A 23,236-nucleotide genomic window follows, 5' to 3' on the forward strand; every position below is an offset into this window, starting at 1 on the left:
CTGCTCTATGTACAATGTCTCTGACAGAAAGCTGCTCTCTGTACAGTATCTCTGACAGAAGGCTGCTCTCTGTGCAATATTTCTGACAGAAAGCTGCTCTCTGTACTGTATCTCTCTCCGAAAGCTGCTCTCTGTACAGTATCTCTCACAGAAAGCTGCTCTCTGTACAGTATCTCTGACAGAAGGCTGCTCTATGTACAAATGACTCTGACAGAAAGCTGCTATCTGTACAGTATCTCTCAGAAAGCTGCTCTCTCTACAGTATCTCTCTTAGTAAGCTGCTATCTGTACAGTATCTCTCGCAGAAAGCTGTTCTCTGTACAGTATCTCACAGAAAGCTGCTCTGTAAAGTGTCCCTCAAAGAAAGCTGCTCTCTGTACACTATCTCTCTCAGAAAGCTGCTCTCTGTACACTATCTCTCTCAGAAAGCTGCTCCCTGTACAGTATCTCTCTCAGAAAGCTGCTCGCTGAACAGTATCCCTCACAGAAAGCTGTTCTCTGTACACTGTCTCTGACAGAAAGCTGCTCTCTGTATATTATCCCTCACAGAAAGGTGCTCTCTGTACAGTATCCCTCACAGAAAGCTATTCTCAGTACGCTATCTCTTACAGAAAGCTGCTCTGTGCAGAGTATCTCTGACATGAAGCTGCAACTGTACAGTATCTCTCTCAGAAAGCTGCTCTCTGTACAGTATCTCCCACAGAAAGGTGCTCCCTGTACAATATCTCTGAGAGAAAGGTGCTCTCTGTACAATATCTCTAACAGAAAGCTGTTCTCTGTACACTATTTCACAGAAAGCTGCTCTATAAATTATCCCTCAAAGAAAGCTGCTGTCTGTACATTATCTCTCTCAGAAAGCTGCTGTGTGTATAGTATCTCTGACAGAAAGCTGCTATCTGTACAGTATCTCTGACGGAAGGCTGCTCTATGTACAATGTCTCTGACAGAAAGCTGCTCTCTGTACAGTATCTCTCTCAGAAAGCGGCTGTGTGTCCAGTATCTCTGACCGAAAGCTGCTCTCTGTATAGAATCTCTGACAGAAAGCTGCTCTCTGTATAGAATCTCTGACAGAAAGCTGCTCTCTGTACAGTATCTCTCTCAGAAAGCTGCTCTATCTACAGTATCTCTCTCAGAAAGCTGCTCTATCTACAGTATCTCTCTCAGAAAGCGGCTGTGTGTCCAGTATCTCTGACCGAAAGCTGCTCTCTGTACAGAATCTCTGACAGAAAGCTGCTCTCTGTACCTTCTCTCTCTCAAGAAGCTGCTCTCTGTACAGTATCCCTCACAGAAAGCTGTTTGCTATGCATTATCTCTGGTAGAAAGCTGCTCCCTGCACAGTATCTCTCACAGAAAGCTGCTCTCTGTATAGTATCTCTCACAGAAAGCTATTCTCTGTACAGTATCCCTCACAGAAATCTGTTCTCAGTGCACTGTCTCTGACAGAAAGCTGCTCTCTCCACAGTATCTCTCACAGAAAGGTGCTCTCTGTTCTGTATCTCTCTCAGAAAGCTGCTCTCTGCACAGAACCCCTCTCAGAAAGCTGTTCGCTGTACATTATCTCTGACACAAAGCTGCTCTCTGCACAGTATCTCTCACAGAAAGCTGCTCTCTGTACAGTATCTCTCACAGATAGCTGCTCTCTGTACAGTATCCCTCACAGAAAGCTGTTCTCTGTACAGTATCTCTGACAGAAAGCTGTTCTCTGTACAGTATCCCTCACAGAAATCTGTTCTCAGTACACTGTCTCTGACAGAAGGATGCTCTTTGTACAGTATCTCTCAGAGAAAGCTGCTCTCTGTACAGTATCTCTCACAGAAACCTGTTCGCTATACATTATCTCTGGTAGAAAGCTGCTCCCTGCACAGTATCTCTGACAGAAAGATGCTCCCTGTACAGAATCTCTGACAGAAAGCTGCTCTCTGTACAGTATCCCTCACAAAAAGTTGCTCTCTGTCTAGTATCTCTCACAGAAAGCTGCTCTCTCCACAGTATCTCTCACAGAAAGGTGCTCTCTGTACAATATCTCTCACAGAAAGCTGCTCCCTGCAGAGTGTCTCTCTCAGAAAGCTGCTCGCTGAACAGTATCCCTCACAGAAAGCTGTTCTCTGTACACTGTCTCTGACAGAAAGCTGCTCTCTGTATATCATCCCTCACAGAAAGGTGCTCTCTGTACAGTATCCCTCACAGAAAGCTGTTCTCTGTACACTGTCTCTGGCAGAAAGCTGCTCTCTGTATATTATCCCTCACAGAAAGGTGCTCTCTGTACAGTATCCCTCACAGAAAGCTGTTCTCAGTACGCTATCTCTGACAGAAAGCAGTTCTCTGTACAGTATCTCTGACGGAAGGCTGCTCTATGTACAATGTCTCTGACAGAAAGCTGCTCTCTGTACAGTATCTCTCTCGGAAAGCTGCTCTATCTACAGTATCTCTCTCAGAAAGCGGCTGTGTGTCCAGTATCTCTGACTGAAAGCTGCTCTCTGTACAGAATCTCTGACAGAAAGCTGCTCTCTGTACCTTCTCTCTCTCAAGAAGCTGCTCTCTGTACAGTATCCCTCACAGAAAGCTGTTTGCTATACATTATCTCTGGTAGAAAGCTGCTCCCTGCACTGTATCTCTGACAGAAAGATGCTCCCTGTACAGAATCTCTGACAGAAAGCTGCTCTCTGTACAGTATCCCTCACAAAAAGTTGCTCTCTGTACAGTATCTCTCACAGAAAGCTATTTTCAGTACGCTATCTCTGACAGAAAGCTGTTCTCTGTACAGTATCCCTCACAGAAATCTGTTCTCAGTGCACTGTCTCTGACAGAAATCTGCTCTCTGTACAGTATCTCTCACAGAAAGCTGCTCTCTGTAAAGTATCTCTGACAGAAGGCTGCTCTCTGTGCAATATCTCTGACAGAAAGCTGCTCTCTGTACTGTATCTCTCTCCGAAAGCTGCTCTCTGTACAGTATCTCTCACAGAAAGCTGCTCTCTGTACTGTATCTCTCACAGAAAGTTGCTCCCTGTACAGTATCTCTGACGGAAGGCTGCTCTATGTACAAACGTCTCTGACAGAAAGCTACTCTCTGTACAGTATCTCTCTCAGAACGCTACTCTCTCTACAGTATCTCTCACAGAAAGCTGCTCTCTGTACTGTATCTCTCACAGAAAGCTGCTCTCTGTACAGTATCTCTGACGGAAGGCTGCTCTATGTACAAATGTCTCTGACAGAAAGCTACTCTCTGTACAGTATCTCTCTCAGAACGCTACTCTCTCTACAGTATCTCTCACAGAAAGCTGCTCTCTCTACACTATCTCTCTCAGAAAGCTACTATCTGTACGGTATCTCTCTCAGAAAGCTGTTCTCTGTACAGTATCTCACAGAAAGCTGCTCTGTAAAGTGTCCCTCAAAGAAAGCTGCTCTCTGTACACTATCTCTCTCAGAACGCTGCTCTTTCTACACTATCTCTCTCAGAAAGCTGCTATCTGTACAGTATCTCTCAGAAAGCTGCTCTCTCTACAGTATCTCTCTTAGTAAGCTGCTATCTGGACGGTATCTCTCTCAGAAAGCTGCTCTCTGTGCGGTATCTCTCTCAGAAAGCTGCTCCCTGTACAGTATCTTTCTCAGAAAGCTGCTCCCTGTACAGTATCTCTCTCAGAAAGCTGCTCGCTGAACAGTATCCCTCACAGAAAGCTGTTCTCTGTCCACTGTCTCTGACGGAAAGCTGCTCTCTGTATATTATCCCTCACAGAAAGGTGCTCTCTGTACAGTATCCCTCACAGAAAGCCATTCTCAGTACGCTATCTCTTACAGAAAGCTGCTCTGTGCAGAGTATCTCTGACATGAAGCTGCAACTGTACAGTATCTCTCTCAGAAAGCTGCTCTCTGTACAGTATCTCCCACAGAAATTTGCTGTCTGCACAGTATCTCTTACAGAAAGTTGCTCCCTTTACAATATCTCTGAGAGAAAGGTGCTCTCTGTTCAATATCTCTGACAGAAAGCTGCTCTCTGTACAATATCTCTAACAGAATGCTGCTCTCTGAACAGTATCTCCCACAGAAAGGTGCTCCCTGTACAATATCTCTGAGAGAAAGGTGCTCTCTGTACAATACCTCTGACAGAAAGCTGCTCTCTGAACAGTATCTCACAGAAAGCTGCTCTCTGTACACTGTCTCTTACAGAAAGCTGCTATCTATACAGTATCTCTCTCAGAAAGCTGTTCTCTGTACACTATCTCACAGAAAGCTGCTCTATAAATTATCCCTCAAAGAAAGCTGCTGTCTGTACATTATCTCTCTCAGAAAGCTGCTGTGTGTACAGTATCTCTGACAGAAAGCTGCTCTCTGTACAATATCTCTGACGGAAGGCTGCTCCATGTACAATGTCTCTGACAGAAAGCTGCTCTCTTTACAGTATATCTGACAGAAAGCTGCTCTCTGTACAGAATCTCTGACAGAAAGCGGCTGTGTGTCCAGTATCTCTGACCGAAAGCTGCTCTCTGTACAGAATCTCTGACAGAAAGCTGCTCTCTGTACAGTATCGCTCTCGGAAAGCTGCTCTATCTACAGTATCTCTCTCAGAAAGCGGCTGTGTGTCCAGTATCTCTGACCGAAAGCTGCACTCTGTACAGAATCTCTGACAGAAAGCTGCTCTCTGTACCTTCTCTCTCTCAAGAAGCTGCTCTCTGAACAGTATCCCTCACAGAAAGCTGTTCGCTATGCATTATCTCTGGTAGAAAGCTGCTCCCTGCACAGTATCTCTCACAGAAAGCTATTCTCTGTGCAGTATCCCTCACAGAAATCTGTTCTCAGTGCACTGACTCTGACAGAAAGCTGCTCTCTGTTCTGTATCTCTCTCAGAAAGCTGCTCTCTGTACAGTACCCCTCTCAGAAAGCTGTTCGCTGTACAGTATCTCTGACAGAAAGCTGCTCTCTGTACAGAATCCCTCACAGAAAGCTGTTCTCAGTACAGTATCTCTGACAGAAAGCTGGTCTGTTCATTATCACTGGTAGAAAGCTGCTCTCTGTACAGTATATCTCACAGAAAGCTGTTCTCTGTACAGTAGCCCTCACAGAAATCTGTTCTCAGTGCACTGTCTCTGACAGAAAGCTGCTCTCTGTACAATATCTCTGACAGAAAGCTGCTCTCTCTACAGTATCTCTCACAAAAAGCTGCTCCTTATTCAGTATCTCTCACAGAAAGCTGCTCTCTGTACTGTATCTCTCACAGAAACCTGTTCGCTGTACATTATCTCTGGTAGAAAGCTGCTCCCTGCACAGTATCTCTGACAGAAAGATGCTCCCTGTACAGAATCTCTGACAGAAAGCTGCTCTTGCACAGTATCCCTCACAAAAAGTTGCTCTCTGTACAGTATCTCTCTCAGAAAGCTGCTCTCTGTACAGTATCTCTCTCAGAAAGCCGCTCTCTGTACAGTACCTCTCACAGAAAGCTGCTCTCTGTATATTATCTCTGACACAAAGCTGCTCTCTGCACAGTATCTCTCACAGAAAGCTGCTCTCTGTACAGTATCTCTCTCAGAAAGCTGCTCTCTGTACAGTACCTCTCACAGAAAGCTGCTCTCTGTATATTATCTCTGACACAAAGCTGCTCTCTGCACAGTATCTCTCACAGAAAGCTGCTCTCTGTACAGTATCTCTCACAGAAAGCTGCTCTCTGTACAGTATCTCTGATGGAAGGCTGCTCTATGTACAGTATCTCTCTCGGAAAGCTGCTATCTGCACAGTATCTCTCTCAGAAAGCAGCTCTCTCTACAGTATCTCTCTCAGTAAGCTGCTATCTGTACGGTCTCTCTATCAGAAAGCTGCTATCTGTACAGGATCTCTCTCAGAAAGCTGTTCGCTGTACAGTATCTCACAGAAAGCTGCTCTCTGTACACTATCTCTCTCAGAAAGCTGCTCTCTGTACAGTATCTCACACAGAAAGTTGCTCTCTGTACAGTCTCTCTGACAGAAAGCTGCTCCCTGTACAATATCTCTGACAGAAAGGTGCTCCCTGTACAATATCTCTGACAGAAAGGTGCTCCCTGTACACTATCTCTCTCAGAAAGCTGCTCTCTGTACAGTATCTCACACAGAAAGTTGCTCTCTGTACAGTCTCTCTGACAGAAAGCTGCTCCCTGTACAATATCTCTGACAGAAAGGTGCTCCCTGTACAATATCTCTCACAGAAAGCTGCTCCCTGTACAGTATCTCTGACAGAAAGCTGCTATCTGTACAGTATCTCTGACACAAAACTGCAACTGTACAGTATCTCTCTCAGAAAGCTGCTCCCTGCACAGTATCTCTGACACAAAGCTGCAACTGTACAGTATCTCTCTCAGAAAGCTGCTCTCTGTGTAGTATCTCTCACAGAAAGGTGCTCTCTGTACAGTATCTCTCTCAGAAAGCTGCTCTCTGTACAGTATCTCTGACAGAAAGCTGCTCTCTGTACAGTTTCTCTGACAGAAAGCTGCTCTCTGTACAGTACCTCTCAAAGAAAGTTGTTCTCTGTACAGTATCCCTCGCAGAAATCTGTTCTCAGTGCACTGTCTCTCACAGAAAGCTGCTCTCTCTACACTATCTCTCTCAGAAAGCTGCTATCTGTACGGTATCTCTCTCAGAAAGCTGCTCTCTCGACAGTATCTCTCTCACAAAGCTGCGATCTGTACGGTATCTCTCTCAGAAAGCTGTTCTCTGTACAGTATCTCACAGAAAGCTGCTCTCTGTAAAATGTCCCTCAAAGAAAGCTGCTCTCTGTATACTATCTCTCTCAGAAAGCTGCTCTCTGTACACTATCTCTCTCAGAAAGCTGCTATCTGTACAGTATCTCCAACAGAAAGCTGCTCCCTGAAGAGTATCTCTCTCAGAAAGCTGCTCTCTGCACAATATCTCTCACAGAAAGTGGCTCTCTGAACAGTATCTCACAGAAAGCTGCTCCCTGTACAGTATCTCTATCAGAAAGCTGCTATCTGTACAGTATCTCTCTCAGAAAGCTGCTCTCTGTACAGTATCTCTATCAGAAAGCTGCTATCTGTACAGTATCTCTCTCAGAAAGCTGTTCTCTGTACAGTATCTCACAGAAAGCTGCTCTATAAAGTATCCTTCAAAGAAAGCTGCTCTCTGTGCAGTATCACTCACAGAAAGCTGCTCCCTGCACAGTATCTCTGACACAAAGCTGCACATGTACAGTATTTCTCTCAGAAAGCTGCTCTCTGTACAGTATCTCTGACAGAAAGCTGCTCCCTGCACAGTATCTCTGACACAAAGCTGCACATGTACAGTATTTCTCTCAGAAAGCTGCTCTCTGTAAAATATCTCTGACAGAAAGCTGCTCTCTGTACAGTATCTCTGATAGAAAGCTGCTCTCTGTACAGTATCTCTGACGGAAGGCTGCTCTATGTGCAATGTCTCTGACACAAAGCTGCTCTATGTACAATGTCTCTGACACAAAGCTGCTCTCTGTACAGTATCTCTCTCAGAAAGCTGTTCTCTGTACAGTATCTCACAGAAAGCTGCTCTGTAAAGTGTCCCTCAAAGAAAGCTGCTCTCTGTACACTATCTCTGACAGAAAGCTGCTCTCTGTATATTATCCCTCACAGAAAGGTGCTGTCTGTGCTGTATCTCTATCAGAAAGGTGCTCTCTGTATAATATCTCTTACACAAAGCTGCTCTCTGTACAGTATCCCTCACAGAAAGCTGGTCTCTGTCCAGTATCTCTGACAGAAAGCTGCTATCTGTACAGTATGTCTGACACAAAACTGCGTCTGTACAGTATCTCTCTCAGAAAGCTGCTCTCTGTGCAGTATCTCTGACACAAAACTGCAAATATACAGTATCTCTCTCAGAAAGCTGCTCTCTGTACAGTTTCTCTCACAGAAAGCTGCTCTCTATACAGTACCTCTCAAAGAAAGTTGTTCTCTGTACACTATCCCTCGCAGAAATCTGTTCTCAGTACACTGTCTCTGACAGAAAGCTTCTCTCTGTACAGTATCCCTCACAGAAAGCTGCTCTCTATACAGTACCCCACTCAGAAAGCTACTCTGTGTACAGTATTTCTCACAGAAAGCTGTTCTCTGTACAGTATCCCTCACGGAAATCTGTTCTCAGTACACTGTCTCTCACAGAAAGCTGCTATCTGTATGGTATCTCTCTCAGAAAGCTGCTCTCTGTACAGTATCTCTCACAGAAAGCTGCTCTCTGTACAGTATCTCTGACGGAAGGCTGCTCTATGTACAATGTCTCTGACAGAAAGCTGCTATCTGTACAGTATCTCTCTCAGAACGCTGTTCTCTGTTCAGTATCTCACAGAAAGCTGCTCTGTAAAGTGTCCCTAAAAGAAAGCTGCTCTCTGTACATGATCTCTCTCAGAAAGCTGCTATCTGCACAGTATCTCTGACACAAAGCTGCTCTCTGCACAGTATCTATCACAGAACGCTGCTCTCTGTACAGTATTGCTCACAGAAAGCTGCTCCCTGTAGAGTATCTCTCTCAGAAAGCTGCTCGCTGAATAGTATCCCTCACAGAAAGCTGTTCTCTGCACACTGTCTCTGACAGAAAGCTTCTCTCTGTATATTATCCCTCACAGAAAGGTGCTCTCTGTACAGTATCCCTCACTGAAAGCTGTTCTCAGTACGCTATCTCTGACAGAAAGCTGCTCTCTATACAGTATCTCTGACAGAAAGCTGCTATCTGTACAGTATCTCTGACACAAAACTGCAACTGTACAGTATCTCTCACAGAAAGCTGCTCCCTGCACAGTATCTCTGACACAAAGCTGCAACTGTACAGTATCTCTCTCAGAAAGCTGCTCTGTGTACTGCTCTGTGTACAGTATCTCTGAAATGAAGCTGCTCTCTGCACAGTATCTCTCACAGAAAGTTGTTCTCTGTACAGTATCTCTGACAGAAAGGTGCTCTCTCTACAATATCTCTGACAGAAAGCTGCTCTCTGTACAATATCTCTTACAGAAAGCTGCTCTCTGTACAGAATCCCTCACAGAAAGCAGCTCTCTGTACAGTATCCCTCACAGAAATCTGTTCTCAGTACTCTGTCTCTGACAGAAAGCTGCTCTCTGTACAGTATCTCTGACAGAAAGCTGCTCTCTGTACAGTATCTCTGACACAAAGCTGCAACTGTACAGTATCTCTCTCAGAAAGCTGCTCTCTGTGCAGTATCTCTCACAGAAAGCTGCTCTCTTTACAGTATCTCTGACAGAAAGCTGCTATCTGTACAGTATCTCTGACACAAAACTGCAACTGTACAGTATCTCTCTCAGAAAGCTGCTCTCTGTGCAGTATCTCTCACAGAAAGCTGCTCCCTGCACAGTATCTCTGACACAAAGCTGCAACTGTACAGTATCTCTCTCAGAAAGCTGCTCTCTGTGTAGTATCTCTCACAGAATGTTGCTCTCTGTGCAGTATCTCTCACAGAAAGCTACTCCCTGTAGAGTATCTCTCTCAGAAAGCTGCTCGCTGAACAGTGTCCCTCACAGAAAGCTGTTCTCAGTACACTGTCTCTGACAGAAAGCTGCTCTCTGTATATTATCCCTCACAGAAAGGTGCTCTCTATACAGGACCCCTCTCAGAAAGCTGCTCTGTGTACAGTATCTCTCACAGAAAGCTGTTCTCTGTACAGTATCCCTCACAGAAATCTGTTCTCAGTACACTGTCTCTGACAGAAGGCTGCTCTCTGTACAATATCTCTGACACAAAGCTGCAACTGTACAGTATCTCTCTCAGAAAGCTGCTCTCTGTGCAGTATCTCTCACAGAAAGCTGCTCCCTGCACAGTATCTCTGACACAAAGCTACAACTGTACAGTATCTCTCTCAGAAAGCTGCTCTCTGTGTAGTATCTCTCACAGAATGTTGCTCTCTGTGCAGTATCTCTCACAGAAAGCTACTCCCTGTAGAGTATCTCTCTCAGAAAGCTGCTCGCTGAACAGTGTCCCTCACAGAAAGCTGTTCTCAGTACACTGTCTCTGACAGAAAGCTGCTCTCTGTATATTATCCCTCACAGAAAGGTGCTCTCTTTTCAGGACCCCTCTCAGAAAGCTGCTCTGTGTACAGTATCTCTCACAGAAAGCTGTTCTCTGTACAGTATCCCTCACAGAAATCTGTTCTCAGTACACTGTCTCTGACAGAAGGCTGCTCTCTGTACAATACCTCTGATAGAAAGCTGCTCTCTGTACTGTATCTCTCTCAGAACGCTGCTCTCTCTACAGTATCTCTCACAGAAAGCTGCTATCTGTACGGTATCTCTCTCAGAAAGCTGTCCTCTGTACAGTATCTCTCACAGAAAGCTGCTCTGTAAAGTGTCCCTCAAAGAAAGCTGCTCTCTGTACACTATCTCTCACAGAAAGCTGCTCTCTGTGCAGTATTGCTCACAGAAAGCTGCTCCCTGTAGAGTATCTCTCTCAGAAAGTTGCTCGCTGAAAAGTATCCCTCACAGAAAGCTGTTCTCTGTACACTGTCTCTGACAGAAAGCTGCTCTCTGTATATTATCCCTCACTGAAAGGTGCTCTCTGTACAGTATCCCTCACAGAAAGTTATTCTCAGTTCGCTATCTCTGACAGAAAGCTGCTCTCTGTACAGTATCTCTGACAGAAAGCTGCTCTGTGCACAGGATATCTGACATGAAGTTGCTCTCTGCACAGTATCTCTCACAGAAAGTTGCTCTCTGCACAGTATCTCTTACAGAAAGCTGCTCCCTGTACAATATCTCTGAGAGAAAGGTGCTCTCTGTACACTATCTCTCACAGAAAGCTGCTCTCTGAACAGTATCTCACAGAAAGCTGCTCTATAAAGTATCCCTCAAAGAAAGCTGCTCCCTGCACAGTATCTCTCACAGAAAGTTGCTCTCTGCACAGTATCTCTTACAGAAAGCTGCTCCCTGTACAATATCTCTGAGAGAAAGGTGCTCTCTGTACACTATCTCTCACAGAAAGCTGCTCTCTGAACAGTATCTCACAGAAAGCTGCTCTATAAAGTATCCCTCAAAGAAAGCTGATCTCTGTACAGTATCTCTCACAGAAAGCTGTTCTCTGTACAGTATCCCTCACAGAAATCTGTTCTCAGTACGCTGTCTCTGACAGGAAGCTGCTCTCTGTAAAATATCTCTGACAGAAAGCTGCTCTCTGTACAGTATCTCTGATAGAAAGCTGCTCTCTGTACAGTATCTCTGACGGAAGACTGCTCTATGTTCAATGTCTCTGACACAAAGCTGCTCTCTGTACAGTATCTCTCTCAGAACGCTGCTCTCTCGACAGTATCTCTCACAGAAGGCTGCTCTCTCGACAGTATCTCTCACAGAAAGCTGCTCTCTCGACAGTATCTCTCACAGAAAGCTGCTCTCTGTACAGTATCCCTCACAGAAAGCTGCTCTCTCGACAGTATCTCTCACAGAAAGCTGCTCTCTGTGCAGTATCTCTCACAGAAATCTGTTCTCAGTACTCTGTCTCTGACAGATAGCTGCTCTCTGCACAGTATCTCTCACAGAAAGTTGCTCTCTGTACAGTATCTCTCACAGAAAGCTGCTCTCTGTCCAGTATCTCTCTCAGAAAGCTGCTCTCTCTACAGTATCTCTCACAGAAAGCTGCTCTCTGTTCAGTATCTCTCACAGAAAGCTGCTCTCTGTACAGTATCCCTCACAGAAATCTGTTCTCAGTACTCTGTCTCTGACAGATAGCTGCTCTCTGTACAGTATCTCTCTCAGAAAGCTGCTATCTGTACAGTATCTCTCTCAGAAAGGTGTTCTCTGTACAGTATCTCTCACAGAAAGCTGCTCTCTGTACAGTATCTCTCTCAGAAAGCTGCTCTCTCTGCAGTATCTCTCTCAGTAAGCTGCTATCTGTATGGTATCTCTCTCAGAAAGCTGCTATCTGTACAGTATCTCGCTCTGAAAGCTGTTCTCTGTACAGTATCTCACAGAAAGCTGCTCTGTAAAGTGTCCCTCAAAGAAAGCTGCTCTCTGTACACTATCTCTCTCAGAAAGCTGCTCCCTGTACAGTATCTCTCACAGAAAGCTGCTATCTGTACAGTATCTCTGACACAAAGCTGCTCTCTGTATAGTATCTCTCTCAGAAAGCTGCTATCTGTACAGTATCTCTGACACAAAGCTGCTCTCTGTATAGTATCTCTCTCAGAAAGCTGCTCTCTGTACAGTATCTCTGACACAATGCTGCTCTCTGTACAGTATCTCTCTCAGAAAGCTGCTCCCTGTACAGTATCTCTCTCAGAAAGCTGCTCTCTGTACAGTATCTCTGACACAAAGCTGCTCCCTGTACAGTATCTCTCTCAGAAAGCTGCTCCCTGTACAGTATCTCTCTCAGAAAGCTGCTCTCTGTACAGTATCTCCCACAGAAAGCTGCTCTCTGTGCAGTATTGCTCACAGAAAGCTGCTCCCTGTCGAGTATCTCTCTCAGAAAGCTGCTCGCTGAACAGTATCCCTCACAGAAAGCTGTTCTCTGTACACTGTCTCTGACAGAAAGCTGCTCTCTGTATATTATCCCTCACTGAAAGGTGCTCTCTGTACAGTATCCCTCACAGAAAGCTATTCTCAGTTCGCTATCTCTGACAGAAAGCTGCTCTCTGTACAGTATCTCTGACAGAAAGCTGCTCTGTGCACAGTATCTCTTACAGAAAGCTGCTCCCTGTACAATATCTCTGAGAGAAAGGTGCTCTCTGTACAATATCTCTGAGAGAAAGGTGCTCTCTGAACAATATCTCTTACAGAAAGTTGTTCTCTGTACAGTATCTCACAGAAAGCTGCTCTATAAAGTATCCCTCAAAGAAAGCTGCTCCCTGCACAGTATCTCTGACACAAAGCTGCTCTCTGTACAGTATCTCTCACAGAATGTTGCTCTCTGTGTACTATCTCTCACAGAAAGCTGCTCCGTGTAGAGTATCTCTCTCAGAAAGCTGCTCGCTGAACAGTATCCCTCACAGAAAGATGTTCTCAGTACACTGTCTCTGACAGAAAGCTGCTCTCTGTATATTATCCCTCACAGAAAGGTGCTCTCTGTACAGTATCTCTCTCAGAAAGCTGCTCTCTGTACAGTATCTCTGACAGAAAGCTGTTCTCTGTACAGTATCTCTCATAGAAAGCTGTTCTCTGTACAGTATCTCTCTCAGAAAGCTGCTCTCTGTACAGTATCTCTGACAGAAAGCTGTTCTCTGTACAGTATCCCTCACAGAAATCTGTTCTCAGTACACTGTCTCTGACAGAAAGCTGCTCTCTGTAAAATATCTCTGACAGAAAGCTGCTCTCTGTCCAGTATCTCTCACAGAAAGCTGCTCTCTGCACAGTATCTCTCACAGAAAGCTGCTCCCTGTAGAGTATCTCTCTCAGAAAGCTGCTCGCTGAATAGTATCCCTCACAGAAAGCTGTTCTCTGCACACTGTCTCTGACAGAAAGCTTCTCTCTGTATATTATCCCTCACAGAAAGGTGCTCTCTGTACAGTATACCTCACTGAAAGCTGTTCTCAGTACGCTATCTCTGACAGAAAGCTGTTCTCTGTACAGTATCTCTGACAGCAAGCTGCTCTATGTACAATATCTCTCTCAGAAAGCTGCTCTCTGTACAGCATCTCTGACAGAAAGCTGCTCTGTGTACAGTATCTCTGAAATGAAGCTGCTCTCTGCACAGTATCTCTCACAGAAAGTTGTTCTCTGTACAGTATCTCTTACAGAAAGCTGCTCCCTGTACAATATCTCTGACAGAAAGGTGCTCTCTCTACAATATCTCTGACAGAAAGCTGCTCTCTGTACAATATCTCTTACAGAAAGCTGCTCTCTGTACAGAATCCCTCACAGAAAGCAGCTCTCTGTACAGTATCCCTCACAGAAATCTGTTCTCAGTACTCTGTCTCTGACAGAAAGCTGCTCTCTGTACAGTATCTCTGACAGAAAGCTGCTATCTGTACAGTATCTCTGACACAAAGCTGCAACTGTACAGTATCTCTCTCAGAAAGCTGCTCTCTGTACAGTATCTCCCACAGAATGTTGCTCTCTGTGCAGTATCTCTCACAGAAAGCTACTCCCTGTAGAGTATCTCTCTCAGAAAGCTGCTCGCTGAACAGTGTCCCTCACAGAAAGCTGTTCTCAGTACACTGTCTCTGACAGAAAGCTGCTCTCTGTATATTATCCCTCACAGAAAGGTGCTCTCTATACAGGACCCCTCTCAGAAAGCTGCTCTGTGTACAGTATCTCTCACAGAAAGCTGTTCTCTGTACAGTATCCCTCACAGAAATCTGTTCTCAGTACACTGTCTCTGACAGAAGGCTGCTCTCTGTACAATATCTCTGACACAAAGCTGCAACTGTACAGTATCTCTCTCAGAAAGCTGCTCTCTGTGCAGTATCTCTCACAGAAAGCTGCTCCCTGCACAGTATCTCTGATACAAAGCTACAACTGTACAGTATCTCTCTCAGAAAGCTGCTCTCTGTGCAGTATCTCTCACAGAAAGCTGCTCCCTGCACAGTATCTCTGACACAAAGCTACAACTGTACAGTATCTCTCTCAGAAAGCTGCTCTCTGTGTAGTATCTCTCACAGAATGTTGCTCTCTGTGCAGTATCTCTCACAGAAAGCTACTCCCTGTAGAGTATCTCTCTCAGAAAGCTGCTCGCTGAACAGTGTCCCTCACAGAAAGCTGTTCTCAGTACACTGTCTCTGACAGAAAGCTGCTCTCTGTATATTATCCCTCACAGAAAGGTGCTCTCTTTTCAGGACCCCTCTCAGAAAGCTGCTCTGTGTACAGTATCTCTCACAGAAAGCTGTTCTCTGTACAGTATCCCTCACAGAAATCTGTTCTCAGTACACTGTCTCTGACAGAAGGCTGCTCTCTGTACAATACCTCTGATAGAAAGCTGCTCTCTGTACTGTATCTCTCTCAGAACGCTGCTCTCTCTACAGTATCTCTCACAGAAAGCTGCTATCTGTACGGTATCTCTCTCAGAAAGCTGTCCTCTGTACAGTATCTCTCACAGAAAGCTGCTCTGTAAAGTGTCCCTCAAAGAAAGCTGCTCTCTGTACACTATCTCTCACAGAAAGCTGCTCTCTGTACAGTATCTCCCACAGAATGTTGCTCTCTGTGCAGTATCTCTCACAGAAAGCTACTCCCTGTAGAGTATCTCTCTCAGAAAGCTGCTCGCTGAACAGTGTCCCTCACAGAAAGCTGTTCTCAGTACACTGTCTCTGACAGAAAGCTGCTCTCTGTATATTATCCCTCACAGAAAGGTGCTCTCTATACAGGACCCCTCTCAGAAAGCTGCTCTGTGTACAGTATCTCTCACAGAAAGCTGTTCTCTGTACAGTATCTCCCACAGAATGTTGCTCTCTGTGCAGTATCTCTCACAGAAAGCTACTCCCTGTAGAGTAATACTCTCAGAAAGCTGCTCGCTGAACAGTGTCCCTCACAGAAAGCTGTTCTCAGTACACTGTCTCTGACAGAAAGCTGCTCTCTGTATATTATCCCTCACAGAAAGGTGCTCTCTATACAGGACCCCTCTCAGAAAGCTGCTCTGTGTACAGTATCTCTCACAGAAAGCTGTTCTCTGTACAGTATCCCTCACAGAAATCTGTTCTCAGTACACTGTCTCTGACAGAAGGCTGCTCTCTGTACAATATCTCTGACACAAAGCTGCAACTGTACAGTATCTCTCTCAGAAAGCTGCTCTCTGTGCAGTATCTCTCACAGAAAGCTGCTCCCTGCACAGTATCTCTGACACAAAGCTACAACTGTACAGTATCTCTCTCAGAAAGCTGCTCTCTGTGTAGTATCTCTCACAGAATGTTGCTCTCTGTGCAGTATCTCTCACAGAAAGCTACTCCCTGTAGAGTATCTCTCTCAGAAAGCTGCTCACTGAACAGTGTCCCTCACAGAAAGCTGTTCTCAGTACACTGTCTCTGACAGAAAGCTGCTCTCTGTATATTATCCCTCACAGAAAGGTGCTCTCTTTTCAGGACCCCTCTCAGAAAGCTGCTCTGTGTACAGTATCTCTCACAGAAAGCTGTTCTCTGTACAGTATCCCTCACAGAAATCTGTTCTCAGTACACTGTCTCTGACAGAAGGCTGCTCTCTGTACAATACCTCTGATAGAAAGCTGCTCTCTGTACTGTATCTCTCTCAGAACGCTGCTCTCTCTACAGTATCTCTCACAGAAAGCTGCTATCTGTACGGTATCTCTCTCAGAAAGCTGTCCTCTGTACAGTATCTCTCACAGAAAGCTGCTCTGTAAAGTGTCCCTCAAAGAAAGCTGCTCTCTGTACACTATCTCTCACAGAAAGCTGCTCTCTGTGCAGTATTGCTCACAGAAAGCTGCTCCCTGTAGAGTATCTCTCTCAGAAAGTTGCTCGCTGAAAAGTATCCCTCACAGAAAGCTGTTCTCTGTACACTGTCTCTGACAGAAAGCTGCTCTCTGTATATTATCCCTCACTGAAAGGTGCTCTCTGTACAGTATCCCTCACAGAAAGTTATTCTCAGTTCGCTATCTCTGACAGAAAGCTGCTCTCTGTAGAGTATCTCTGACAGAAAGCTGCTCTGTGCACAGGATATCTGACATGAAGTTGCTCTCTGCACAGTATCTCTAACAGAAAGTTGCTCTCTGCACAGTATCTCTTACAGAAAGCTGCTCCCTGTACAATATCTCTGAGAGAAAGGTGCTCTCTGTACACTATCTCTCACAGAAAGCTGCTCTCTGAACAGTATCTCACAGAAAGCTGCTCTATAAAGTATCCCTCAAAGAAAGCTGCTCTCTGTACAGTATCTCTCACAGAAAGCTGTTCTCTGTACAGTATCCCTCACAGAAATCTGTTCTCAGTACGCTGTCTCTGACAGGAAGCTGCTCTCTGTAAAATATCTCTGACAGAAAGCTGCTCTCTGTACAGTATCTCTGATAGAAAGCTGCTCTCTGTACAGTATCTCTGACGGAAGACTGCTCTATGTTCAATGTCTCTGACACAAAGCTGCTCTCTGTACAGTATCTCTCTCAGAACACTGCTCTCTCGACAGTATCTCTCACAGAAAGCTGCTCTCTCGACAGTATCTCTCACAGAAAGCTGCTCTCTGTACAGTATCTCTCACAGAAAGCTGCTCTCTGTACAGTATATCTCTCAGAACGCTGCTCTCTCGACAGTATCTCTCACAGAAAGCTGCTCTCTCGACAGTATCTCTCACAGAAAGTTGCTCTCTGTGCAGTATCTCTCTCAGAAAGCTGCTCTCTCTACAGTATCTCTCACAGAAAGCTGCTCTCTGTACAGTATCTCTCACAGAAAGCTGCTCTCTGTACAGTATCCCTCACAGAAATCTGTTCTCAGTACTCTGTCTCTGACAGATAGCTGCTCTCTGCACAGTATCTCTCTCAGAAAGCTGCTATCTGTACAGTATCTCTCTCAGAAAGGTGTTCTCTGTACAGTATCTCTCTCAGAAAGCTGCTCTCTCTGAAGTATCTCTCTCAGTAAGCTGCTATCTGTATGGTATCTCTCTCAGAAAGCTGCTATCTGTACAGTATCTCGCTCAGAAAGCTGTTCTCTGTACAGTATCTCACAGAAAGCTGCTCTGTAAAGTGTCCCTCAAAGAAAGCTGCTCTCTGTACACTATCTCTCTCAGAAAGCTGCTCCCTGTACAGTATCTCTCACAGAAAGCTGCTATCTGTACAGTATCTCTGACACAAAGCTGCTCTCTGTATAGTATCTCTCTCAGAAAGGTGCTCTCTGAACAGTATCTCTGACACAAAGCTGCTCTCTGTACAGTATCTCTCACAGAATGTTGCTCTCTGTGTACTATCTCTCACAGAAAGCTGCTCCGTGTAGAGTATCTCTCTCAGAAAGCTGCTCGCTGAACAGTATCCCTCACAGAAAGATGTTCTCAGTACACTGTCTCTGACAGAAAGCTGCTCTCTGTATATTATCCCTCACAGAAAGGTGCTCTCTGTACAGTATCTCTCTCAGAAAGCTGCTCTCTGTACAGTATCTCTGACAGAAAGCTGTTCTCTGTACAGTATCCCTCATAGAAAGCTGCTCTCTGTACAGTATCTCTCTCAGAAAGCTGCTCTCTGTACAGTATCTCTGACAGAAAGCTGTTCTCTGTACAGTATATCTGACAGAAAGCTGTTCTCTGTACAGTATCCCTCACAGAAATCTGTTCTCAGTACACTGTCTCTGACAGAAAGCTGCTCTCTGTAAAATATCTCTGACAGAAAGCTGCTCTCTGTACAGTACCTCTCACAGAAAGTTGCTCTCTGTCCAGTATCTCTCACAGAAAGGTGCTGTCTGTGCAGTATCTCTCTCAGAAAGTTGCTCTCTGTACAGTATCTCACAGAAAGCTGCTCTGTAAAGTGTCCCTCAAAGAAAGCTGCTCTCTGTACACTATCTCTCTGAGAAAGCTGCTGTCTGTACATTATCTCTGACAGAAAGCTGCTCTCTGTACAGTATCTCTGACAGCAAGCTGCTCTCTATACAATATCTCTCTCAGAAAGCTGCTCTCTGTACAGTATCTCTCAGAAAGCTGCTCTCTGTACACTATCTCTCACAGAAAGCTGCTCTCTGTGCAGTATCTCTCACAGAAAGCTGCTCCCTGTAGAGTATCTCTCTCAGAAAGCTGGTCTCTGTACAGTATCTCCCACAGAATGTTGCTCTCTGTGCAGTATCTCTCACAGAAAGCTGCTCCCTGTAGAGTATCTCTCTCAGAAAGCTGCTCGCTGAACAGTGTCCCTCACAGAAAGCTGTTCTCAGTACACTGTCTCTGACAGAAAGCTGCTCTCTGTATATTATCCCTCACAGAAAGGTGCTCTCTATACAGGACCCCTCTCAGAAAGCTGCTCTGTGTACAGTATCTCTCACAGAAAGCTGTTCTCTGTACAGTATCCCTCACAGAAATCTGTTCTCAGTACACTGTCTCTGACAGAAGGCTGCTCTCTGTACAATACCTCTGATAGAAAGCTGCTCTCTGTACTGTATCTCTCTCAGAACGCTGCTCTCTCTACAGTATCTCTCACAGAAAGCTGCTATCTGTACGGTATCTCTCTCAGAAAGCTGTCCTCTGTACAGTATCTCTCACAGAAAGCTGCTCTGTAAAGTGTCCCTCAAAGAAAGCTGCTCTCTGTACACTATCTCTCACAGAAAGCTGCTCTCTGTGCAGTATTGCTCACAGAAAGCTGCTCCCTGTAGAGTATCTCTCTCAGAAAGTTGCTCGCTGAAAAGTATCCCTCACAGAAAGCTGTTCTCTGTACACTGTCTCTGACAGAAAGCTGCTCTCTGTATATTATCCCTCACTGAAAGGTGCTCTCTGTACAGTATCCCTCACAGAAAGTTATTCTCAGTTCGCTATCTCTGACAGAAAGCTGCTCTCTGTACAGTATCTCTGACAGAAAGCTGCTCTGTGCACAGGATATCTGACATGAAGTTGCTCTCTGCACAGTATCTCTCACAGAAAGTTGCTCTCTGCACAGTATCTCTTACAGAAAGCTGCTCCCTGTACAATATCTCTGAGAGAAAGGTGCTCTCTGTACACTATCTCTCACAGAAAGCTGCTCTCTGAACAGTATCTCACAGAAAGCTGCTCTATAAAGTATCCCTCAAAGAAAGCTGCTCCCTGCACAGTATCTCTCACAGAAAGTTGCTCTCTGCACAGTATCTCTTACAGAAAGCTGCTCCCTGTACAATATCTCTGAGAGAAAGGTGCTCTCTGTACACTATCTCTCACAGAAAGCTGCTCTCTGAACAGTATCTCACAGAAAGCTGCTCTATAAAGTATCCCTCAAAGAAAGCTGATCTCTGTACAGTATCTCTCACAGAAAGCTGTTCTCTGTACAGTATCCCTCACAGAAATCTGTTCTCAGTACGCTGTCTCTGACAGGAAGCTGCTCTCTGTAAAATATCTCTGACAGAAAGCTGCTCTCTGTACAGTATCTCTGATAGAAAGCTGCTCTCTGTACAGTATCTCTGACGGAAGACTGCTCTATGTTCAATGTCTCTGACACAAAGCTGCTCTCTGTACAGTATCTCTCTCAGAACGCTGCTCTCTCGACAGTATCTCTCACAGAAGGCTGCTCTCTCGACAGTATCTCTCACAGAAAGCTGCTCTCTCGACAGTATCTCTCACAGAAAGCTGCTCTCTGTACAGTATCCCTCACAGAAAGCTGCTCTCTCGACAGTATCTCTCACAGAAAGCTGCTCTCTGTGCAGTATCTCTCACAGAAATCTGTTCTCAGTACTCTGTCTCTGACAGATAGCTGCTCTCTGCACAGTATCTCTCACAGAAAGTTGCTCTCTGTACAGTATCTCTCACAGAAAGCTGCTCTCTGTCCAGTATCTCTCTCAGAAAGCTGCTCTCTCTACAGTATCTCTCACAGAAAGCTGCTCTCTGTTCAGTATCTCTCACAGAAAGCTGCTCTCTGTACAGTATCCCTCACAGAAATCTGTTCTCAGTACTCTGTCTCTGACAGATAGCTGCTCTCTGTACAGTATCTCTCTCAGAAAGCTGCTATCTGTACAGTATCTCTCTCAGAAAGGTGTTCTCTGTACAGTATCTCTCACAGAAAGCTGCTCTCTGTACAGTATCTCTCTCAGAAAGCTGCTCTCTCTGCAGTATCTCTCTCAGTAAGCTGCTATCTGTATGGTATCTCTCTCAGAAAGCTGCTATCTGTACAGTATCTCTGACACAAAGCTGCTCTCTGTATAGTATCTCTCTCAGAAAGCTGCTCCCTGTACAGTATCTCTCTCAGAAAGCTGCTCCCTGTACAGTATCTCTCACAGAAAGCTGCTATCTGTACAGTATCTCTGACACAAAGCTGCTCTCTGTATAGTATCTCTCTCAGAAAGCTGCTATCTGTACAGTATCTCTGACACAAAGCTGCTCTCTGTATAGTATCTCTCTCAGAAAGCTGCTCTCTGTACAGTATCTCTGACACAATGCTGCTCTCTGTACAGTATCTCTCTCAGAAAGCTGCTCCCTGTACAGTATCTCTCTCAGAAAGCTGCTCTCTGTACAGTATCTCTGACACAAAGCTGCTCCCTGTACAGTATCTCTCTCAGAAAGCTGCTCCCTGTACAGTATCTCTCTCAGAAAGCGGCTCTCTGTACAGTATCTCCCACAGAAAGCTGCTCTCTGTGCAGTATTGCTCACAGAAAGCTGCTCCCTGTCGAGTATCTCTCTCAGAAAGCTGCTCGCTGAACAGTATCCCTCACAGAAAGCTGTTCTCTGTACACTGTCTCTGACAGAAAGCTGCTCTCTGTATATTATCCCTCACTGAAAGGTGCTCTCTGTACAGTATCCCTCACAGAAAGCTATTCTCAGTTCGCTATCTCTGACAGAAAGCTGCTCTCTGTACAGTATCTCTGACAGAAAGCTGCTCTGTGCACAGTATCTCTTACAGAAAGCTGCTCCCTGTACAATATCTCTGAGAGAAAGGTGCTCTCTGTACAATATCTCTGAGAGAAAGGTGCTCTCTGAACAATATCTCTTACAGAAAGTTGTTCTCTGTACAGTATCTCACAGAAAGCTGCTCTATAAAGTATCCCTCAAAGAAAGCTGCTCCCTGCACAGTATCTCTGACACAAAGCTGCTCTCTGTACAGTATCTCTCACAGAATGTTGCTCTCTGTGTACTATCTCTCACAGAAAGCTGCTCCGTGTAGAGTATCTCTCTCAGAAAGCTGCTCGCTGAACAGTATCCCTCACAGAAAGATGTTCTCAGTACACTGTCTCTGACAGAAAGCTGCTCTCTGTATATTATCCCTCACAGAAAGGTGCTCTCTGTACAGTATCTCTCTCAGAAAGCTGCTCTCTGTACAGTATCTCTGACAGAAAGCTGTTCTCTGTACAGTATCTCTCATAGAAAGCTGTTCTCTGTACAGTATCTCTCTCAGAAAGCTGCTCTCTGTACAGTATCTCTGACAGAAAGCTGTTCTCTGTACAGTATCCCTCACAGAAATCTGTTCTCAGTACACTGTCTCTGACAGAAAGCTGCTCTCTGTAAAATATCTCTGACAGAAAGCTGCTCTCTGTCCAGTATCTCTCACAGAAAGCTGCTCTCTGCACAGTATCTCTCACAGAAAGCTGCTCCCTGTAGAGTATCTCTCTCAGAAAGCTGCTCGCTGAATAGTATCCCTCACAGAAAGCTGTTCTCTGCACACTGTCTCTGACAGAAAGCTTCTCTCTGTATATTATCCCTCACAGAAAGGTGCTCTCTGTACAGTATACCTCACTGAAAGCTGTTCTCAGTACGCTATCTCTGACAGAAAGCTGTTCTCTGTACAGTATCTCTGACAGCAAGCTGCTCTATGTACAATATCTCTCTCAGAAAGCTGCTCTCTGTACAGCATCTCTGACAGAAAGCTGCTCTGTGTACAGTATCTCTGAAATGAAGCTGCTCTCTGCACAGTATCTCTCACAGAAAGTTGTTCTCTGTACAGTATCTCTTACAGAAAGCTGCTCCCTGTACAATATCTCTGACAGAAAGGTGCTCTCTCTACAATATCTCTGACAGAAAGCTGCTCTCTGTACAATATCTCTTACAGAAAGCTGCTCTCTGTACAGAATCCCTCACAGAAAGCAGCTCTCTGTACAGTATCCCTCACAGAAATCTGTTCTCAGTACTCTGTCTCTGACAGAAAGCTGCTCTCTGTACAGTATCTCTGACAGAAAGCTGCTATCTGTACAGTATCTCTGACACAAAGCTGCAACTGTACAGTATCTCTCTCAGAAAGCTGCTCTCTGTACAGTATCTCCCACAGAATGTTGCTCTCTGTGCAGTATCTCTCACAGAAAGCTACTCCCTGTAGAGTATCTCTCTCAGAAAGCTGCTCGCTGAACAGTGTCCCTCACAGAAAGCTGTTCTCAGTACACTGTCTCTGACAGAAAGCTGCTCTCTGTATATTATCCCTCACAGAAAGGTGCTCTCTATACAGGACCCCTCTCAGAAAGCTGCTCTGTGTACAGTATCTCTCACAGAAAGCTGTTCTCTGTACAGTATCCCTCACAGAAATCTGTTCTCAGTACACTGTCTCTGACAGAAGGCTGCTCTCTGTACAATATCTCTGACACAAAGCTGCAACTGTACAGTATCTCTCTCAGAAAGCTGCTCTCTGTGCAGTATCTCTCACAGAAAGCTGCTCCCTGCACAGTATCTCTGATACAAAGCTACAACTGTACAGTATCTCTCTCAGAAAGCTGCTCTCTGTGCAGTATCTCTCACAGAAAGCTGCTCCCTGCACAGTATCTCTGACACAAAGCTACAACTGTACAGTATCTCTCTCAG

Source organism: Chiloscyllium punctatum, chromosome 2 (assembly GCF_047496795.1).
Source record: "Chiloscyllium punctatum isolate Juve2018m chromosome 2, sChiPun1.3, whole genome shotgun sequence".
Classification (NCBI taxonomy): Eukaryota; Metazoa; Chordata; class Chondrichthyes; order Orectolobiformes; family Hemiscylliidae; genus Chiloscyllium; species Chiloscyllium punctatum.